General features: G+C 35.8%; 1 protein-coding gene across 2 annotated transcripts in view; it reads left to right on the top strand.

Annotated features, from left to right (window-relative positions):
• The window catches only part of LOC135088579 (3',5'-cyclic-AMP phosphodiesterase), a 474,744-nt gene that overhangs the window by 201,438 nt on the left and 249,285 nt on the right, over window positions 1–24,021 (top strand). The window lies entirely within an intron of this gene.

Consider the following 24,021-nt stretch of genomic DNA (forward strand, 5'->3'; position numbering starts at 1 on the left):
AAGTTTCTTGCCAAAAGAGTTATAGGAACGTTTAAAGGGCACACGAAGTTTTGGCGCTGATGAAAAACAAGAAAATAGATTATATTATTTGATATTGGGTAGGTACCTAATTTGAAGCCATCGTTAGAAAATCTTTCTAAATAATACACGTCGTGTTTATTAAAATCAAAACAATCGTTAAGACATAGTGTGAGTAACAACAGAAGGCAAGTTTGAAATAAAAACTTGCGTAGTAAGTCTGAAATGTCTCATTATTAGGAGCTAGTGTTGTTTTGAAAGAGAAAAGCGTCATCACAAAATAATGCTTGAATAGAGTCCATTTTGAATAGAAGAGCGTGATCTTCCTTGCAAAGTATGAGTAAGGCGCGTATTTGTGTGGGTATTTTCAGCTGTAAGCGGCGTCTAAGACAAATATCTGTTAATATTCATGACCGGATTGTCTGACAGTGGCTGTCCCGAACATTAGCACAATAATAGGCGACCGTAACCTACCATCTCAACTAGTGCAGCGAGACTGTCGACAACTCGATTTTATCGTATTAAACTCGTCGTGATAATTGAAGTGTGTCTATTATACTGAATTTATTAACGCCAGTGCAGTATCCACGCTAAAAATGGAACTCCCACTTCCCAGCAGGCATCTTTGTGCGACTAGAAATTGGGTTCACTCATAACTTTGGCTTTGTAATATTTTTTTCGATACCATATAAATATTTATGCGTTCACATCACTGATTTTGGTCAACCTCTACAATTGTGTCGACCGTTTATGCATTGTATTATGACGGATAAATCCTTTAGAAAGTTGGATACAATTATTTGTACATACTCGTCCTAAGTGAATTTTGATATTGTTGCTTGTAGGGAATTTGGGGACCTCTTTAATGTAAATCTATTCTTCAATGTATTCAGTAACTCTTTAGTTACTGAAGTGGTCTAGTTTTACAGACAGGACTTTTACTGTCTAGAATTACATAAAGTAAAATTTAAGTGCGTACTATGTGGCTACTCGTATAGGTAGAGTCTGGAAAACAAAGTTAAGTACCCAATATTTGAATCCATCGAAGAGTCGAACTCATTTTTTATCCAATAGAGAACTCTGAATTGCATGACAATTCCGCGAGCAATCAGTACTTTAATTTGATTTTAAATCACTCTTGCCATTGTGTTGTGTATCGGAGGACAGAACAATTTAAGTCAACGCCATCAAAAGGAAATGGATCAATCTGTGAAATGGGAAATAGCTGTTTGGTGCCAATTACACTGACGTGATGCTTTTGCGCTATAACCGTGTTATGGCTCCTACTCGAAAAGAATGTAACTGACAGTTTGTAGCAAGAACTAGCTTTATCCATAAATGCTAAAATATTGGCGCAATGTCAGAAATGGTTTTATTGATATCGAATTACTTCGATCATATTGTGGATGTCACAGCGCCAGAATTTTTCCAATTTACCTATTTATGATATGAACACAAAGATTAAGAAATCTATTTATTTATACTTGATTTGATTTATTAGAATATTAATCTGTGTATCATTAACTGTACTAGACGTCTTAAATTAAAAGGACTTGACAATATTTGATAGTAATAACGTGAGATAATGTAAGATTGCAAAATTTTCATCAAGATTCTTCTTTGAGCTTTCCCTGTTAAAAATAAACATAAAGTACGCCAAAAATGTAAAAAGATGAAACATCCGTTGCAACATGCATACGAACTTAATATTTGCACGCACGCTACTTCTCGTAAATACTACGACCAGAAACAAGGGTAAATGAAACTTTTCAAACACAAACATGACATGTGAAATAACAACTTTGGGGTTCGTTATGACAATTTCTGAGTTCAGAAGAGTGTGAAATAAGTTAGAGCTGCGTTTTACTACAGCGGGGAATTCGTTGGCACACAAACATTATTACTGTTGTAATTTATTGAATGGCTTTTATTAGGTTTAATTTTTGGCCCTTTAACTTTTGTTAATAAACGATAAACAAACTTGAGTGTGCAATATCATTTCATTATGCCTTTATTTTTGGTCGCTTTAGGACTACAAGCTTGAGGCACAATATTCTTAGTCTTTTAGGATAATTAATAAAATTACTCTTATTTAATAATCATAAATAAATATAAAATTAACTTTAATTAATATTTCTATTAGAAAGTAGAAAGAAGTCGATTCATTCACCTATTACTCACTCGGTCGTTTACTTTATTGTAATTCGAGCACCGGACAGTCAGTCGTCATCCAACCTCTGCCGTGAACAGACGTCTCGGGGAAAGTTTGTGAAGTGTTTTAAAGCACGTGTTTAGTGGTGGAAATAAGTGCTGCTCGAGCAAACCAAGGTTAGTTATTTTTTATGTACATAAAAATAACAAAAGGAATATTAGTGATTGTTTGATTTTTGTGTCATCAATATTTATATTATTTACGCCGTAGTCATTACACTCGTAATAAATTATTCCTGAACTCCTTTTGCTCTTCAAAGCGTTATGGTTTCAAAAAGAATTTTAATTGTGTTGTGTTATTAACATTTATTTTCTTACATTTTCCGTTTGACGCCAACATAAAAAGCTACTTTCGTAGATGATTGACAACAAATTAATATTGACACGATCGGCTTAAAATAGTTAAACGGATAGAAGGTGTATCGATGTTGTTAAACTCGATGAAAAACAAAATTAAGCACAAAGGTACCTTAAAAGCGCCACTATAAAACCCTTTTACAACTTTAATTCTGCTTCATGTTAACAAAATCGAATTTTAGCTTCGTCAGGTCGCCGTGGATATAAACCTAACGTGATATTCGATCAAACACGGTTCTCCCATGTTGTCAGCTATCACAAGTCTTTTATCGATGCGCAACCCAGCTTATTGCGTTAACTTAACACTATGGGACACGTGGAGGCTTTTATAGCATACAGCGGAGAATGGGTTAGTAACAGACTTTTTTGTTTGAGTTGGAAGTGTTGGAACAGCACTGTTTTTACCAATAGGATGTTTAGGTAAGTCACTCACTCAACAGGTATGTTGTCATTGATACAAAAATAGTGCTAAACGTTTCCTAAACTTTCTACTTTGAAACTGATGCTTTTCAGCTATTACCGTAATGTTCCTAAATGACCTAAAATAAAAGTAGGCAAAGGCATTATAACCCTTTAGTTACCTAATTAAGTAATTACTCCTACTGCTTAATTCGCTAATTTATTCGTTTTTTTTGTTTAAACTAAACTTCCTCGCATATTCTAACAACTTAACGTTTTGTAGTCCCAAAATATTGCGTGTCCTTTAAGAGTAGAGTGACCCCATAAATTGCCTCCGCATGTAAGATTAATGTCAGGGCGTAGATTACTTAAGCATCTGCCGCCGTATGCTTGATCTCCCAATCCGGGGAGATAAATGATGCGGGGAATCCTGGCTAATCGGGGACACAGGCCAACATTCCGGTATATTGACCAGCTTTATGTAGTTACTAGACCGAAATAGGGATCCTTTGTCAAACTTTGTTTGATGTCCCAAAAGTTAATTGTTTTATTTCAGTGAATGTACTTTGTATAGCCATTTATTTTACGGCATATGCCCTGAAAAGGTCACAAATTAAGTTTATTTTAAACAATATAATGAGGCAATTGCTAAATAGCTTGTCAATCGTAATGTGGCATCAATTTCAGCCGCAACTGTGGTATGATTTTTGTGTGATAATTTAGAATCAATCACTCACTTTCTGTGGCCCAAATGCCAAATTTTTACAATTTATAACAAGAAAATCCATCAGTCATTATTAAGTTTAGAAAATAATTCCCGAGCTGCTAAGTACGTAAAGCTAAAAGCTCTTTAAAGCTCTCATTTCTAACGAACTATTTCAGCTCGAGTCAGGTTCGCCATCTCCAGTAGTTGCAACTAAAGTTTGCTTTCTGAAGCCGTGTCTTTTATTATGTCCTCAAAATTAGTAAGGATGGATAAGGTAGGACAAAGTAAACTGAGCTCTTCGTCTCACCTTTTTACTTCGAAAGAACCGCGTTTGGGACTTATTAACGACTTCGACTTTTTCTAAAAGGCGACAAAGTTCAGTTTGCTTTTTAACTCGTTTAGATAAAACGAGACTGGCACTAAAGCGATGGGATCTTTAAGAGCGTTGTCACATTTTTCATGCAGAAATCGAGAATTTGGCAGATTTCGAAATGATTTTAGTCATATAATTTACTGTTATAGCTTCTTTTGACTTATATCATCGTAATTATCATACGTTTTTACGGAATGTCTATTGACAAAATCTCGTTCAAATTGAATTTTTGCCTACAAAAACAGCGAATTTCGAAAGCCCGATTTCCAGGTAACTCGCGAAGGCACAACTTTGAACTAATATTACAACAAATTTATTTCTAAGTAAGAAGATAGAATGTATTCATTAGAATAAGTATACCCTGAAGAAGAAAGTGTATTGAGAAAATTTTGATGTTTAATTCATTAAAATGAATTTTTATCATGTCTAAGATAGTCAAAATTCGAGAAAATTACTGCAAGAAAACAGGTCACATCTCATAATCTAAAAGTCATTTGGCAACATAAACTACTTTATACTTCAGAAGAAACATAGTACTATTATTGTGTGAAGAAGAAAAAATATCTATCTTCAATCTTCAAATGAAAAATTAATTTGAAAATACTATAAAATCGGGTGCATCAAATGGCATAAATCAGTCGTGCTTTGGCACCCGTAGACGCCGGGTCTATGTCAGTTGACTGCCCACTGACGTATATGCGTCACGCGTGATTTTTTCGTAAATTGTAGTATGATTGAGTACTTTTGATCCGCAAGTATTTTTAATTTATTTGTTTAGGTAAATCGGACTTGTAATTTCTTTCTTTTCAAACTTTTTATTATTTTACTTACAGAATATGGGTAGGATAGACAAAAGATATTATTATGGTATCTGTTTGGTCAGGAAAAAATAAATGACTAATAAAAATTTTAACAGGGTGTCAAAACATTAGTCTATGCTATTGTGTTTCTACCAACATAAAATATACTCTTCCTTACTAATAAAAGTTGAATAGCGTCTGTATGGTCACACAATGCTTCGTCATGTTTTTCCGAAAGTTCAATTACTGACGACTGAATGAAAGAAATTGGTGCGTAACTATTCATCTGATATTAAACGTTTAGTAATAAAGGGGTAGGTTAGGTAAATGGCAAATCCACCAGCGGTCGCTCGATGACACTTACACAAATAGTTTTATAAAACGTCAACTAAGTTGGTTAGGTATTTGTATTGTAGATACTTATACAAATGAACGTATAAAATGACTTTATTTTTAAAATTATAGGTACAGGGTGGAAACGGTAAGTGATTTCACTTGATTTTTAATTATACAAGATATCGAGAAACTGTTTACTGTTCCTGTAAGTGCTTCATGAGCTCTTTAAAACAATAACAATAAATAGGTCAAAGAATAAACTGGATCTATGCGAAAATTCAATGTTTCCGAATTTCATACTAAATGTATGCCGCCAGCCATATCATAGTGTTAATTTTTTAAATTTAAATTTTTAATTGAGTAATATATAATAATCAAACAACAAACTTGTAAATTGCATTCTTATTTAAATTATTTACGGAAAACATGATTTTAGGTTTAACTTGCTACAATATCATCAAGAGATACTAATAAATAAATACTAAATAAACAGATAAAGGGGACGGCATTAAAGCACTCAGAATTCTCAGAAACCATTGATTTCGTGTTTGTTTGTAACTGTATTAAATGTATGAAAGCTGGAAATATAGGTTTTTTGAATAGATTCAGTTCGTTTTTAAACATATTATTGATGCCGTTTGCTAGGTCTCATGAAGCACTTTTTCAGTAAGTAACCATTTGTTCGACATCTTGTATACCTACTATAAGAAATATTCGAGTGAGATCACTTGTCGATTATTTTCGTCATCCTTATTTGTATTAAATTTAATTAAAATACACTAAGGCTGAGATGCACCACCTAACTTTGACCCTAACTGACAATAACCGGTGTTTTATGTTAGACAGATTTTTGACATCCAAAATTTTGATGTCAATGTTAAAGTAAGACGGAGCAACACTTACTACTTACAACAGTACTTTTTATTTTCTTCATAAATCTTTCTTTTCTTTGTAAAGCTATCTACAAGCTTTTATTTTCTTTGACATCTGGAGTTGTAAAATCTTGCAACTTAAAATTTATTTACTTCCCGTTTTCCCATTGAGCTGAAATTTTGCATGTCTCTGTGTAGACATGCAAAATTTCGTTTCATTTCGCACTAAATAATTTAATTTACACGTGTTTTCATGCGATGGCCAAGTCAATATATTTATGTAAAACGTTAATGATTTCCTGGACTGGAATTGGTATTACATGGATCTCACAACCGTAGAACAACTGAGTAGTGAGACTTGGTTTTTTGACAAGTATTGTTTTTGATGGGTTTGTATTACAGAACGCATGTGTACCTAATGGGATAACTGTTTAAAAACACGATTAGATAAATTTTGCTCTATGGATAAAAAAGTTACTTCTGATTTTTTAGCATTATACGACCGTGGTTTATAATAATAAATTCTATAAAATCACAATGATATCAGTATTTACCTCTTTGATTTCCTGACGGTTTACGGTTTAAGAACTTTATTTCTCATAAGAATTAACAATAATTCACTTACTGAGAAACATTTCAATTTAAATTATTTAAACATAATGAGTGTTTAAACTTGTTCCTGACTTGTTTAGATTTACAAAAACTAAATATTTATTATTAACTTTTAGATAATAATGTGAATGGCGCTTACGATTTTTAGTTACGAGCTCTTTGATGGACACAGATATTATAGATAACGTTTAAAAAATGGCACGCTCGTTTTCATACATTTCATTCTATTTATTTAACCTATCCATATTTATGTGCGGAAACGTCACAAAATCAGAATAAATTTTATTTTTTCCATCCCGCATCATAAAAACTAAAAAGTCAAAAGTAAAATTTAAATAGTAAATATTTTTCATAAACAAGCTTTTGATGCTGTAAAAAAGATAAACTAAAACATAAATTCTTTCAAACCCATCAACTTATTACTTTACTCAATTTAAAGATTAAAAACTTGTCGCGGGATTTACTAGTGTAAAAATACATTAATTACGTAACTTGATTTTGCTAAAAGTCTGATCTGAGAAAAAATCAAATAGGTAAATTATACATTATTTCTTTATTATTATGTATGATGTACTGTCTTAGGTACGATACAACTACGGATTAAGATCGCTTAGTCGACGCAGCGTTGAAATTGTACAGATAAATGCAGTTTGCGCACTCACTACGCGACGTCAAGCAATAAAAACCTAAAATTCGAACGCCAACTTTTTGCTACAACGCTCTTAATGACTTCTGTAATTGTAGCCTTTTCGTAAATTGGTAAGGAAAATAATTAATGTCTATAGTTGGTCATGAAAAAATATTTTTATTTTCATAATGTGCAGTCAATGGCCCTGCCGGAACAGGCCGATTGTAGCACTCTGGGTCAGAACCCCTGAAAGGAGCCCTGCCAACAAATTTACGAATCGCGGTTCGCTCGCCCACCACCAATAAACAACCACTTACCGGTGGGAGCAGGCTTTTCTTCCACGTACGAGTGGACAGGGTGGTTTCTTCTGATCCTCTTTTGAAATCTAGCGAGTGCGGTCTGCAGCCACGCGGTTTTCACGCGCAGGTCGGATCCCAGCTGGTAGTCTTCGGATTCAGGTGCAAACGATGGGGCACAGAGATAATTCACCCAGAACACACCACAACACTTCTCAGACGGAAATACAGTCAAAATATAGCGAAATTGAAAATATTTGCAACAGCAATTTAAACGTTGCAGCTCGCGACGAGGACGGCCATCACACTCGTTTTTTCAGCCAATCAGGATCGACTCCCATCGATATGCTCGTAGGAATCGAGCGTTGCTATTGGTTGATTAGAACGAGCGAAACGAATGAAGTTTTAAACGAATGTTGGCGCGGCATGATTTGAAATAGTTACGTTTACTGTACATACCGCCCACCAAAATACAGCTGGTATTTTCCAGATAAATAACGAAAAGACTATGATAAAATACCGAAGACGACTAACATTGAAATTTATGACGTATAAAAAAGAACGCATGAGTATTAATTACTTTCTACCAATAACTAATGTTAAACTAAGCATATGGGTTTTTTTTTTTTTTTTTTATGAAAATAACGAATTAAGTGTCTATGGGAAGAGGACACAGTTTAACAAGCGGTCGCTTGATAATACTGTCTTTAGTTTTAATAGTTGCCACTCGAATGGTTCCATCAGGACCAGGATGTAACTCGCATACCCTTCCCAAAGACCATTGCAAAGGTGCACGATTATCATCTTTGATGACTACGATAGAATTAACGGATAACGGATCGGAGACTTTTGTCCATTTCATACGTTGAGTTAAAGAAGTTAGGTATTCGTTCTTCCAACGAGTCCAAAAGCTTTGAACGAAAGATTGAATTAGCTGCCAACGATTAAGTCGGTACAGCGCAACAGAGGAGTAATCCTCGTCAGGAACGCTTGTAAGTGGTTCCAGCGTTAAGAAATGACCCGGGGTCAGTACGTTTAAATCGTTTGGATCAGTGCTTAATGCACACAACGGTCGCGAATTCAAAACAGATTCTATTTGAACAAATAAAGTGCTAAGTTCTTCAAACGTTAAAACTTGATTTCCTACTATACGATACAGATGCGATTTTGCAGCCTTAATCTGGATTTCCCACACTCCACCAAAATGTGGGGCTGAGGGAGGATTAAAGTCGAATTTAATTTGCTCGAGATGCGAGGCTTGCTCTAGCAATGACAAATAATTGCTGGCACCGACAAAGTTCGTTCCACAGTCCGCATGAATTATACTACATCGTCCGCGACGACCAACGAAGCGACGCAATGCAGCTATAAAACCATCCGTGGAAAGAGTAGACACCACCTCGAGATGGACTGCTTTCGTCGCTAAGCAAACGAACAGACAGAGATAAGCTTTGTCCATCTTTGCACCGCGATGGGTCCCGAGCTTGATTCGGAAAGGTCCGCCAAAGTCTACGCCCACTACTGAAAACGGCTTTACTTGATTTAAACGATAAGAAGGTAGGTCGCTCATAAACGGTTCTAATGGTTTTGGTTTAGTTCGATAACATCGTATGCATTTAGAGAGACAGCGGCGAATGGCGCGTTTTGCGGAGAGAATCCAAAACTGTTGTAAAAGTAAATACTGAGTGGTATTTTGACCTGTGTGACAGTGTTTTCGATGAACAGACTCGATAAGCTTATCAGTAAATGGATGCTCACAAGGTAGGAGCGCTGGATGCTTTTGATCAAACTCGAGACCGGCGCGTGAGAGGCGACCGCCCACCCTGAGGATACCTATCTCATCCATAAACGGATTCAATTTTTGGAACGGTTTAGGTAACGATTTATTGGATTTGATATGTTTTATCTCATTACTAAATGATGAATTTTGAACCGATTTTACAATGAGTAATAGCGATTGATGATTTTCGTTTTCAGTTAGAATTGAGCTGCTGAGACGTTGACTCGGATCTTTTGAACGAATGTTATGTAGAAATCTACGGATGTAGGAAACGATACGAGTTATTTTCTCTAACGATGAGAAACGTTTTAATAACATGTCAAAAATTGAGTACTGTTGTTCATCAGTTTTTTGGTCGGTCATCAGTACAATTGAATGGCGCTCCTCAGTACGCACAACTTGCTCCTCATTACATGTCGGAAACCTGCCTTTGGGCCAACAATTAGCTGGTTTTGACAGCCAGGATGGACCTGACCACCACAGTGAATTATGAAGCAGATCGTGGGGAAATTGTCCACGAGAACACACATCCGCAGGATTGTCACCAGATGCGACATGATGCCAGGACTCCGCAGGAATCGTATCCTGAATGTGGCTGACGCGATTTGCGACGAACGTGGTCCAGCGCGAAGAGTGCGACCGAAGCCAAGATAGAACAACAGTCGAATCGGACCAAAGGTGAACTGAATCGATAGGTATTTTGGCCTGATACGTGTCAAGAATGAGTTGTGTGAGGTCTGCGAGCGTTACAGCTCCACAGAGCTCAAGTCGAGGCAAAGAAAGTCTTTTAAGCGGAGCTACACGAGCCTTGGCGCATGACAGCCGAGTATGAATAGATCCGTCAGCGCATAGGATGCGTAGATAAATAACTGCTCCGTAAGCGAGTTCCGAGCTATCACAAAAACCGTGCAGTTCGTATGATATGACATCATCAAAAGTGAGACGACGTGGAATGTTGAGCTCCTTGATTGATGATAGCTGTTGACAGAAAGTCTCCCATAGGTTGATGATTCCTTCGGGAGGTTGCTCATCCCAGGAAATTCCGAGAAGCCAGAGTCTTTGTAACAAACATTTGACTTGAATCGTGAGAGGTGATAGGAAGCCCAACGGGTCGAATATTTTAGCGATCTCACTAAGAATAATCCGCTTAGTGCACGGTCGATTGGATGAGCTCACATCGAATAAAAATGAGTCGGATACTGGATTCCATTTGAGTCCAAGTACCTTGAGTGTAGGATATTGCTCATCAGAGAACGATTTAGAATCTAGAAGACACTCTTCCTGGGAAAGATCTGAAAGCAATCCTGGCGAATTACTAGCCCATTTCCTAAGTTCAAAATGACCTAGTTCGAATAATTTAATGATTTGTGATTTAGCTTCTAACGCAGTGGTCAAGCTTTCACAACCAGTGACGATATCGTCAACGTATATATCGGATGAGATAATTTGTTTGGCTAGAGGGAAACGATTACCTTCGTCCTCTGCCAATTGTTGAATTGTTCTACACGCCAGAAACGGTGCGGATGAAACGCCATACGTTACAGTGTTGAGTCGATACTCTTTAAGCGATTGATCAGGGCCAGACCTCCAAAGGATTCTCTGGTAATCTCTATGATCATCAGAGACCAGAATTTGTCTATACATCTGACGTATGTCAGCCATAAAAACAACCGCGTGAAGTCGATAATGAAGGAGGATCCCAATGATATTGGACTGTAATTTAGGTCCCGTTAGCAAGGTATCATTTAATGAAATTCCTTTAATGTCCTTTGCAGAAGCATCAAAGACGACGCGCAATTTTGTTGTGACGCTATCTGGCCGCAACACGCAATGGTGCGGAATGTAAAATTTACCCTGGTTGAGCTCTGCAGCGTTAACTAACGACATGTGGCCGGATTTCTCATAGTCATCCATGAATTCGCAATATTGTTGGTGTAATATAGGATCACGTGACAAGCGACGTTCGATTGCATGGAATCGCCTTAATGCAACATCACGAGAACCATGAAAGACCGGTTCCACCGTGTCCTTGAAGGGAAGACGAACTCCATACCTACCACGCACATCGCGATAGTGGTCAGCCGCGTAAAGTTGCTCACACAAAATCTCCTCATTTGTGAGAGGTGATGCTTGAGGAACACTGTCCACCTCCCAGAAACGCTGTACGATCGAGGCTAACTCGCTGTTAGCCTTCGAAGAGACTTGTACCAAAGATGAGGTTACAAGTGGCGTTCTACCTAACAGAAGCCAACCAAAGACCGAATTAATTGCTAATGGCTGATTTGAATTATCGCCCTTTATACGCTGAGAAAGAAGCGACTCAGCAAAAACGTCTGCGCCGAGCAAAACATCGATAGGTCCAGGGATGTCAAAACCTGGATCGGCTAACGGTAACGCATTAATGTGAGTCCAACCCGACGTGTTGAGTTTAGCTAAAGGTTGCTCACCACAGATGTGGGTTATAACGTGCATATCTAAATCGAATAACGGGCTATTATTTGACGCAACCGAACAGCGAACAATGCTGGTGACGTCAGCTGCTACACCTCCCAAACCGTTTATATTAGTTGTACATGAAACTGGATTAAGTTTCAAGAAACCAACTGCCTTTTGGGTAATAAAATTGTTTTGGCTACCGGTATCGAATAGTGCGCGAATAGAATGATAATTACCGTCCGAGTCTTGTATTTGTATTATCGCCGTAGCCAACAATACAGTCGTATTTAAGTTATTTATTGAAGGTTTTGAATTTTCTCCTTTAACAAACAGAGAAACCGATTGAGAGTCAGTGGAGCCTTTATCAACACCAGGTTTGTCCGTGCGCTCCCTATGCAATAACGTGTGATGTTTATGTTTACATTTTAAACAGCGAAAAATAGATTTACAATCCCTTAATTGATGGGACGACTTGAGACAGTTGTAACACAATTTCGCCTCTGTTGTGTATGACATACGGTCGTCTACGGATTTAGCGAGAAACGATTTACAACGTGTTATTGAATGACAATCAGAACACAATGTGCACTTCAAAACCGGTTTGTTATTATTTTCAGACGTTTCACTTTGACTCCGGTTAGAGTTATTCGTTAATAAAGTATGAGTCACATTGGCGCGCTTTGAATAATTATTAAAAGTCGGCTTTGATGTTAAACGTGTATCTTTGACCGAGTTAATAGGTTTTGAACTATCAGAAAAATGACTATCACGCAATAAGGATTCACACTTTGAATGTAAAAAGTCCTTTAGTTGTAAATACTCAGGAATCTCCGTGTTGACGTATTTTTCTTCGAATTCACGACGCAGTTTTGAGTCTAATTTAGATAAAATGTGATAAACGAGGATAAAGTCCCAATTATGAACAGGAAGATCTTGTTTACGTAAGATGCTTAAGTTTTCGTCAATGCAATCTAACGATCGACGAAACTCAGTTGCATTATTAAATTTGAAAGAAACGTTTAAAATATCTTTCCAGCAGGTGAAAGATAATTCACGTTTATGTTGATAACGGGCGACTAAGGCCGCGTACGCATCCGAGTAATAATCACCTGTTATAGGAAATTTGCGAATAAGCAGCAGTGGATCGTCGGTTAATGTTGACACTAAATATTGAAATTTCTCCACATCGGTAAGGGAAAGACAGTCATGGATCAACGCATTAAACGTATTGAAATATTCAGGCCATAATTTTATATTACCTGAAAAGGTAGGTAATTGAATTTTAGGTAACTTTATATGAGATCTAGATGATGAAGACTCTGCCTTAGAATGACTTCTCATGACGTTTGCTTCTGCCTTTTGCAATTGTTTTGCTATTGACATAACTTTGAAGTAAGCATCATCAAAACGCGTTCGAATGTCGTCATCGTCACACTGTTCATCATCATCACTAGACGAGTTCAACAATTCAAGTATTGAATAGTGTGCGAGTTCAAAGTCTGACCTCATATTTTCAACGTCATCGCAATAAGAAAGAAAAAGATCGCATAAACTATCATCTGATTCGGTTTGTGTTGAAATACCGACCTCTAATGCCTTCAACATACGGTTCAAAGCGATAGTACGCTTACGACGTAATGACGGTAAATCGTGTATCGTATACTCTGAACTAGGTTTCGATTTAGATTTGCTAACTTGGCTAAGTCTGCGAGTAGGACGCTTCGGTTTGTAAGACATGATTACAAGTTTAGCTAGGTACTTGTATCAACAACAAAATTAAATACGTGTGATTTACTACCAAACCACGTCAAATAGAAAGCTCGAATTAAAATAAAACGATTACGCTTCGAGCGAGTGAAGCGTACCGATAAGAACGTAAACAACTGCAGTGTAGGTATCTGCAAGTCGCAACAGCTGGCGTATTTTACGTCACAACTTGTAGGTATTTCGCTTCACGCAGGTGAAGGAACCGACTAAAGAAACGTTTGAAAGACGAATAAATATCGATTAATTGGAGTGTGAAACGAATAATTGTCGATATTACAGCCGAATAAATTATACTAAACACTTTGCTTAAGTATGATCTGTAATATAAACAAACGAGTAACACTTGTGTTGTTGTCACAGCCGAATAAATTATAAATACAAGACAAAGTTTATGTTTGTACCTATGATCCGCGACAAAACAACAAGTGGGTATCAGAATACGAAATAAACTGAAACACGAATAAGCGAGTGCATAAATTAATGTTGCAAATAAACGAATAAAACTGACAACAGATTGTTTGTTTACAGCTGTTAAGTGAGTTACAAAGGAACGAATGAAATGAACCATACAATTTGACGTCTGAGTGAGTGAAACGTTAACGTAACGAGTGAATATTTTAAATGGATCGAATGAACTCAAAGTACAAAATGGACGAATAATTTTATGGAATGCGCTAGAAGTTTTCACTACCCGAAAATATTAATAAAATTGCAAGTTCACGATTTCGATGATGTAATGTTAGAAATGTATTGTAAATTGAACCTAATGTCTTGAGAAACGTTACGAATTATTATTTGTATGATTTTACGGTAAATATTAGGTAGAAATATTACGGAAAATTCCTAAAAAATACCAGCTATGTTTACGGGTCGGATTTTAGATATCAAAATTAGATCAGGAGCCACCTGTCCCGGGTTTCGGCACCATAAAGATGTGCAGTCAATGGCCCTGCCGGAACAGGCCGATTGTAGCACTCTGGGTCAGAACCCCTGAAAGGAGCCCTGCCAACAAATTTACGAATCGCGGTTCGCTCGCCCACCACCAATAAACAACCACTTACCGGTGGGAGCAGGCTTTTCTTCCACGTACGAGTGGACAGGGTGGTTTCTTCTGATCCTCTTTTGAAATCTAGCGAGTGCGGTCTGCAGCCACGCGGTTTTCACGCGCAGGTCGGATCCCAGCTGGTAGTCTTCGGATTCAGGTGCAAACGATGGGGCACAGAGATAATTCACCCAGAACACACCACAACACTTCTCAGACGGAAATACAGTCAAAATATAGCGAAATTGAAAATATTTGCAACAGCAATTTAAACGTTGCAGCTCGCGACGAGGACGGCCATCACACTCGTTTTTTCAGCCAATCAGGATCGACTCCCATCGATATGCTCGTAGGAATCGAGCGTTGCTATTGGTTGATTAGAACGAGCGAAACGAATGAAGTTTTAAACGAATGTTGGCGCGGCATGATTTGAAATAGTTACGTTTACTGTACACATAATATGTGTCTTTTTGCATTGTACCTAGGTAGGTAAGTTTTAGTTTAATACCAAATAATGTGCCGGACAATATTGGTTACATTTTTTGTCATCTTTTTGTATATTTGGTTATAGACCCAATGCAGTAATACATTATACTAAGATAGTATTGTGCAAAAAATATAGTACAACATAAGAATAAGTCTTGCATATTATGCCTCAGTATATCGCATTAAACTGTCACTCCTTCTGCCTAACAATACGCCTTTTAATCCACTTTGCGCTGCTTATTCGCGCCTACTTTCTATACTATAGCGTTTAATTCACTTAACCTGAAACTCACACCCTGCTTTACGACTTCGCCGGCTCGTTAATGCTACAATACGGCTAAGTATTGTTCTACCTTTTGCTAAGAAACTTCCTAATATATTTACTTTTCGTAAGCAATAAGCATTCTGGCTTATTCTGCCTCTAGTGGAATAAAATATTTGGTTAGAACCTGCCAATATTTGTTTTCGTAAATATATTTAATTTTAAGTACACAATACAAACTTATTTTGTAAAATAGATAGATATCAATTACAATCGATCAATTAACTGTAAAGCTAGAATCAGAAATAACAGCTAAATAAAAATTAAAATGATATTATTTTATAAACATGTTCTCAAGAATATTGTGTTATTGGTATTTCATCAAAAGTAAATTGATGACGGAATCCATCCCTTGGCTCATTTTTTACCTGCGGTAATTTGTCATATTATCGACTTTTCGCTTGAAAAAGTTGTTGAAACGTCGAAATAATGAAGTGATAAATGAAAGAAAAAATTGGCAAATAAACCACTACGCCAGTGCCAATTACTTTTAAACGTCCGCATCGTCTAAATACCATAGGTTTGTGTACATTGAAATAAAAAGTACATGAATACTTTATACTTAATATATGCGTAGTAGTACATAGTATATTGATACTATCACCAACGCAGCCTTTTTGATGTGCCTCCAGTGTCAAGATTATACGTATCAAGATGGATGCTTTATAGCGCCATAGAGTAGAAACATTTTATTAGACGAGCCATTCATTAAGAGAATTGCCTGCTGAGCGCTGCTCATCTAGTCCTATATTAAAGTTTTAATGTGATAACAAATGAATAAGGAAACATCGATGTTTATAGATAAGTAAGTAAATAAGTATAGTAATTTTCGCTTCACGTTTAATCAGATTTCCCGGACTTAATTAAGTGATGGTATCGCTGTACCGTACCGTGTGGTAGTGATTTTCGTTGCTTTACAGATAGGTTTTTTTTTTTTTTTTTTTTTTTTTTATGCTAGACAAGGCAGGTATTTGACCGCAATCGCACCTGGTGTTAAGTGAGATGCAGTCTAGGTTTTAGCCACTTAGTATCTTCCAGAGTATCTACACTAAAGGTGTCAGTTGAATTGTCCGCAGAAGGCACATGTTATCTACGGCTTTCATTGTAGCATACGCAAATAAGATTAAACTGAAGTCCATATTAAAACAGACCAAAATAGCACCCGTTTTGGACTGACCTAAACCTGTCTCCGTCATTTTCGTTTTGCTTTAATTGGCAAACGCTGCAAGTGCGCAGGTAATGAGTTAAGTGCAATAATTTATAAATTTTCTAACTAATTGTGACAGCAGACTGTTCCGAGATGAGCCTTAGTGCATGGCGACATATTTGAAACTCTGCCACGAGTTATTCTGGGCGACCGTAGCGCGTAAACACACCGCTAGATACCGCTTATTATATCCCAATTTTAATATGCGTATAGAGAAACGCACGTGCGCACGTGACTCAAAAGAACAATTTATTTTTGCGGGAGCGCCAAAGGGTTTTTATTGTATTTACGTTCCAACGACTCATCTGTAGGCAAACAAAGGCGCAAACTCATGTTATTAACCTGTATTGTTTACCTCTTAAAATGTTGTAAACTTCTAATACCTACGTAAATTTGAACCATGAAATCCAGCATCCTCAAGTTTGTATCCAAACTCACCTCATCCGGCGAGAATTACAAATTGTGCGAGGGAATTTAAAATTACTAACCGATCGACAAACCGAATACGTAATGGCGGAGTTTAATGTATAAAATTCAGTCTGAAGTGGCTCGGGAGTTCGGCTGAAACTGCCAATTTTCAATTCAGCGGGCAGTTCCGACCGGTCCGATGGCGAAACATAGTCGATGCAAACTGGGCAGAACTGTACCTCTAGTAGGAAAAACTTTCGAGTTCGTTTCGTTGCGTATTCAAAGTGTCATCGAAAAATTTTGTATGAAAAATTAAACAGCGCCCCCTATATTATAGCCGCCCTAGGGGGCGCTGTTTAATTTTTCATACAAAATTTTTCGATGACACTTTGAATACGCAACGAAACGAACTCGAAAGTTTTTCCTACTAGAGGTACTGCATTTGAAATAGGAATCGTTTTACACAGATGCTTAGACGTTGAAGCAGATTGCCATTACGGGAAAACTTCATATTTGACGATTGATTCCTTTTAGCTTTTGAAAGTGAGTAGTAGGTATAAAGTATACTAAAACCGACTCCAAAAAACCTACACTAAAACGTAGAAAAATAATTACTAATTACCTACTTATTTATTAGGACGAATTATTAATATTTATGTAGGTATACCATGATTGATACTTCTGGAGTCGGTGCCAAGATTATGAAACATGTAAAGTTTGCCTGCACCGACTCCAAAAGTATCAATCATGGTATACCTACATAAATATTAATAATTCGTCCTAATAAATAAGTAGGTAATTAGTAATTATTATTTGTGTAGGTTTTTTGGAGTCGGTTTTATTTTTTTTATAAAATTTTACTTATTTCTTGCTTTTTAGTTAACTAATTATTACCTTGATGTTACCACTGAAGGTAGGCAGTACACTGAGACCAAAAAAAATTGGTTCATAATCGGCGGAGATATTGCGTATAAAAAAGTTCATCCCCAATTTTCCACCCTTGGGGATGAAATATTTTCTTCAAATTCGCATGAAACCACCCTTTTGATAATACCTATTCAACAAAAAAATAATCGTTCAAATTGGTTTATAATCGGCGGAGATATTGCGTATAAAAAAGTTCATCCCCAATTTTCCACCCTTGGGGGTTGTTTTTTTTATTATTAAATTTAAATGGGACCACCCTTGAGGTATTACCTATACGCCGAAAAAAGATTTGTTCAAATCGGTTCATAATTGGCGGAGTTATCGCGTAACAAACATAGAAAAAAAAAAAAAAAACATACGGGTCGAATTGAGAACCTCCTCCTTTTTTGAAGTCGGTTGAAAAAAAAACATACGGGTCGAATTGAGAACCTCCTCCTTTTTTGAAGTCGGTTGAAAAGTATACCTAATTGGCTTTCTGTAATCTATGATGATTTAAGAAGGTGAAAATACTTGTTTTTTAAGCTTTGAAACACTGACACAGAGAGATTACTTATATGCTACTCCAATTAAAAAATTTCAGCGAAGCATAGATTTCGGGTAACATCAAACTGCTCCATACATTAAGATACTCGTTTTAATTTAAAGCCATACATGGTTAGAGAAAAGTGTATTTACTATTTTATAAGACGATCACTGAATAAAGGTCCTTACATAACCTTGAAATTGAAATACCTTTAGGTATACCTACTCAAATATATGTATCACTTATCATGTTTCAATTTCGTTAAGATCGTGGAAGATGAAATGTAAAAATATGTGCGGTATGAGCATCAAGCTTCCCATTAATTTCACCCGCCAACTCAAAATCTAATAAGATAGGCCTGGAGAGCTAAGATGAGATCACACACACGGCATTTCCTTAATATTTGTAAGTGCTACATTTTACACCGTGTGACAGGGTGAAATTAATTCAATTAGGCATTTAGGTCAAGTGCATGTTATTTACTGAGAAAATTTTGCACGACCGCGCATAAAAGTTTGTTAAAGTTTCATTATCAACGACAACAAGTAGACTCAAGTGCAAGAAATGAAAAGTTTTAGTATAATAAAAATGGTACAGAAAACAAAAGTAAATCGTACGATTTTAACACTTCCACCCTTCTATGTCATAACATAATATGAGTCCAAAGGTGTCTTTTATTTGATTTGACTCTACCTTTTCTTCAGTCAACAGAAAATCACGGCGATTGTTAGGTACGCACACATCTATATTTAATAAAACCAAAGGCCTAATGAAATAAAAGAAAAAGAAACTATTTTTCATAGGAAGTTTTGTAAAACTTTTAAGTTTAGCGATGACTAGCTGTGCCCGCAACTTCGTACGCGTGAAAACCCGTTTTTGCAACATTTTTCATATTTGCTCTGCACCTATTACTCGTAGCGTGATGGTATTGTATAGCCTATAGCCTTCCTCGATAAATGGGCTATCTAACACTGAAAAAATTTTTCAAATCGGACTGGTAGTTCCTGAGATTAGCGCGTTGTTAATATCAATAAGTGAGGATTTCAAATTACATGCATACATCAACACACTAATTTCACTCATTATCCGATGATTCTGTCAAATAATTTTGTTTTAACGAACTAAAATCGAGTAATATTATATGTACAAAGTCTGTACTTTATCTTGTCACTTACCTCTCTGTACATTTTGGTATTTGAAAATGCAAAACGTTGCTTTATTCAAAGCAGGTGAATTCTCGGGACTTAGTCTGGGTTGAGTCACAAGTCCCAACAGACAGTGAGTTATCACGGGCCATATTTTACGAGACAATGTTCAGGAGAAAAACGTGTCGCCGGCTCTCCCGTGTAGCCTCAGCGCTATCATGTTGACGTCTTAACGCGCAGTCGCACGCGCAGTTCTCACCACGCGCCGGCCGATATAAACGTCGATAGAATTAAAATATACCGGGAAAGTCGCTTATGTGCTTACTACTCGAATTAAACGCTTTTCGACGCGTTCCTTGAAATTTGACAGCTCTAGTGACGCGAGCGAGCCGCATAAACCAATATATCCCAATTAAAATACATTTGTGACAGTGCCTGTGATTTGTATGTGCTAGATGTGTCAGTGATGTGTAGGGTTTCTGATTTCTCGACCAATTTTTTTTCTCGAGTTTCGAGAATTCTCGAGGCCAAAGTCTCGAGTTTTCTCGGGTCTCGAGTCTTTTAATGAAAACTGCTGAAATCGGTTGAAATTTAATAAAAACACAGGTTTTTTAAACTAATATACCTACTTTTATGCACAACAATCAATATGAGAATTTAGTACCACTTATTTTGGTAAGGAAATAAACAAAAAATAAAATCTTCTTTCATAATTATTTTTTACAAATAATCATAGCAAAAGTCATAAAGTCGCGTGTTCTTTAATGATAAATAACAATAAAAATCTGGAGCTACAATTAAATCACTTGTTTTCTAAAGAACACAAGTCCAAATAGCAAAATTACGATAGTTTTTTTTATGAACAAAAAACTTTTTAATAAATTTTTAAATTTCTCACAGATAACGACTTGAATAAACTTTACAAGGAGTCACGAGTACCTAACCTAACGTCTGTTAGGTAGGACTGTCTAGTTAACAAATTTTTCAGTCTTTAAATCAGTCAGATTAAACATACATAATAAATATAGCATACTCGTTGGTGAACATTTTTACTTAGTTTCGATTGAGATCATTACTTCTTCTTACATCAAATCAGTTAAAAAAGGAAAGACTAGGCCAGTCTAAAAGCAACGTTGACCTATTAAATAATTAAAAACTTACTTTTGTCTAAGAAAATAGGCTTTCAAGAATATTAAAGCTTCAAAATCGAAACTCGAGAATTCTCGAGCTCCGGTAATTTTTTTCTCGTCTCGAATGAAGCCAAATTTCTCGAGTTTTCTCGAGTTCGAGAAAGCTCGAGCAGAAACCCTAGTGATGTGGCAAATGAAGGATATTTACGCGCTGCTAAATTAAGGTAGTTCGAAATATGGTGCTTATTTTGCAAGCAAGGACTGAAATTTTAATTAAACCATGTAGTAAAGGCTGTTGTGTCCTGTTATTCAAGTTTTCACATTGTTATCGTTTTAACAAGTTTAATTGAAACATTAATTATATTAATTAAACATCAATTACTCGAACACAGTACGATTAACTGAAGGATAAGCAAGATGCTGAATACATAAAATTTCAGTACATCAATGTGTACTTTCTTATCAGTAGCCTGGGTTACATTTTTTGCCGTTATGTCATATCGTTATCTACTTAACCGTCTATCAGAATTAAAGGTTTATCTTTATAAAACTAAATTAGTTTACAGTGAAGGGATTTTAAAGGTGCCTACATTTTATTTATAGAAAGATATCGAAAATAACTACGCAGTTAATATTGGGCTCGTGTGAGAATAACTTAAATTGAAAATCAAATATTCACAAAGGCCGTTCATACGTTGGCCCTATAATTACATGTATAATCATGAACGTAATTAAAGGCGAAATAAGTATTGTGTACCTATTACAACGATATGAACATGGTACAGTTGATCCTAGAAGCTGTAACAAAATCCTAAATTAGTGTTCAACATTGTTTCTAGAAATCAATGTCAGTCGCATACTAATTTATTCAAAGCTATGATATCCTATGATCCTATTTAAAGACGTTCTCTTTTATTGGTATTAAACTTCACTTCAATTAATTAGAATTGTAAAGTAGATAATTAACACTTTAATTAAAATGTTATTAAAGTAAAAAATCTAGCTCATACACAATACTTTATAGAAACGAAACGACTACGGTAGTGATCATTATTGTCCTGTCTGTATATTAACTTTTTAAAAAAATAAAACCGACTTCAAATGCGTGAACACAAAAAAAAACTAAAAATTAAAAATATAGCGTATACAAAAGTTCATCCCCAATTTTCCACCCTTGGAGGTGAAATATTTTCTTCAAATTCGCATGAAACCACCCTTTTGATAATACCTATTCAACAAAAAAATAATCGTTCAAATTGATTTATAACCGGCGGAGATATTGCGTATAAAAAAGTTCATCCCCAATTTTCCACCCTTGGGGGTTGTTTTTTCTATTATTAAATTTAAATGGGACCACCCTTGAGGTATTACCTATACGCCGAAAAAAGATTTGTTCAAATCGGTTCATAATTGGCGGAGTTATCGCGTAACAAACATAGAAAAAAAAAACATACGGGTCGAATTGAGAACCTCCTCCTTTTTTTTGAAGTCGGTTGAAAAGTAGAGTAATTGAGTTCAAACACATGTTATTTTTTAATTTAAAATAGACATTTTTCTATGTAGGAAATAGTTTTTTGGGTCAAGTACAAAAATGTGTACAATTACCAGTGATTTTTCGGTCTATTAACTTCATGAACTGACCATATTAATTATCATTGCATACTCGCCGTATAGTCATCGATATGTATGAGCTACTCTAGTTCTTATTCTAATTTATGTTAATCGTATATCGGACAAGATCTACCTGAGATGCGTAGTTTTCCTACGTTATTTACATTGAAAACATCGGATGTATTGTTAGGATAGTATGTTACTATATGTTACATATTCTGCGAAGTTTTGAATTGTTTTTCTATTAGTATTCTATTTATGGTAGCCATGTATAAGTAGGAATAGTTTATTTGTTGTCATAGCTTCTTTATGTTATTTAATCTTTCATAAATTTTATTCTTAAAACAACAGAAATATTGGGAATTATTAAAGAGAATCATTCCATTTTTGCCATTTCATCGGTATAACATGCCTCTTTGGAATGACGTATAAAATGATACACTATAAAATTTTCAAGGAAAGCCACTAAGCGCTCAAACTCCCAAAAGTTGAACGAATATACAGAGTGGAATTTTATAATGCCACCTGGAGGGAAAGTACTCTTAAGATAGAAAATTTTACTCAAAGAAAACATTCCTTTATTTTTGAAAAGAAATAGAACTGCATTCAAAGATTTCCATTTCTTTTAAAAAATAAGGGAATATTTTCATTGAGTAAATTTTTTATCTACAGTATTAAGAGTAGTATCCCTCCAGGTGACAATACATCACAAAATTCTAGCCTGTATATTTTTTAAACAGATCTAAGTGCAGCCGATATGTTGTACTTATGTTTTAAGAGCATAGCTAGCGTTAGGGTTACTTTCAAGAGTGGAATCCTCGGAAGATGTTGAGGAGTGCCAATACCACTAATGCGGTCTTCCGTTTGAGGAGGGTGGAAAGCTGGCGCAATTTACGTAATGTACTCGTACCTAATTTTTTTTTACGAAACAGTCTGTAGATGTCGTTTTCTGAGAAAATGGCTAACGCTCGTTTGGTTGTATCTGAATTATTGTCATCATCTACAATAATATTCCATAGAGGAAAGATTTGATTGGTCCTTTGTTCGTATTGAATGGGCTCCGAAACTACAGGACCTATTTGAAAAATTATTTCACCATAAGCAGTGAAAACTCCTTTATTCTTCAAGTCTTCATTTTTTATTCATTATTATCAGAATTCTTATAAAAAACATCCAGCTTTTGTATATTGTCATTGCTCTACATGTAGGTACCGAAAGTAGATAATAAAGCGTTTTATGAGCAAGAATAATTCACATAAACAAGAACGTAAATTATGAAACTGAAAATAGACGAAATTGGTGCTGGCCATCTAAATTGATTCTCAATCAGCCATGTTGATTTGTCTCGAAATAAACGACGATCGTAAAAATATTGGCTGACCAGACAATCAATAACATCTGCCACAATAAAATAAACTGTCATTTTTTTTTTAAAGAACAGTAATTAACATCGTAACTGCCAGTTTCATTCGAATTCAATCAAAACTAAAATACGATGATGATCACTTAGATTGTATTGAGTCTCATTTGGTGTACCTACAACTAATTATTAAAAAAAATGTATCATAAAAATATCTTAGTGATGTCATCAAAGGTTTATTCATAACATCAGGGACAGGGACAATTCGG

The sequence above is a fragment of the Ostrinia nubilalis genome, chromosome 4 (assembly GCF_963855985.1).
Source record: "Ostrinia nubilalis chromosome 4, ilOstNubi1.1, whole genome shotgun sequence".
NCBI classification, from domain to species: domain Eukaryota; kingdom Metazoa; phylum Arthropoda; class Insecta; order Lepidoptera; family Crambidae; genus Ostrinia; species Ostrinia nubilalis.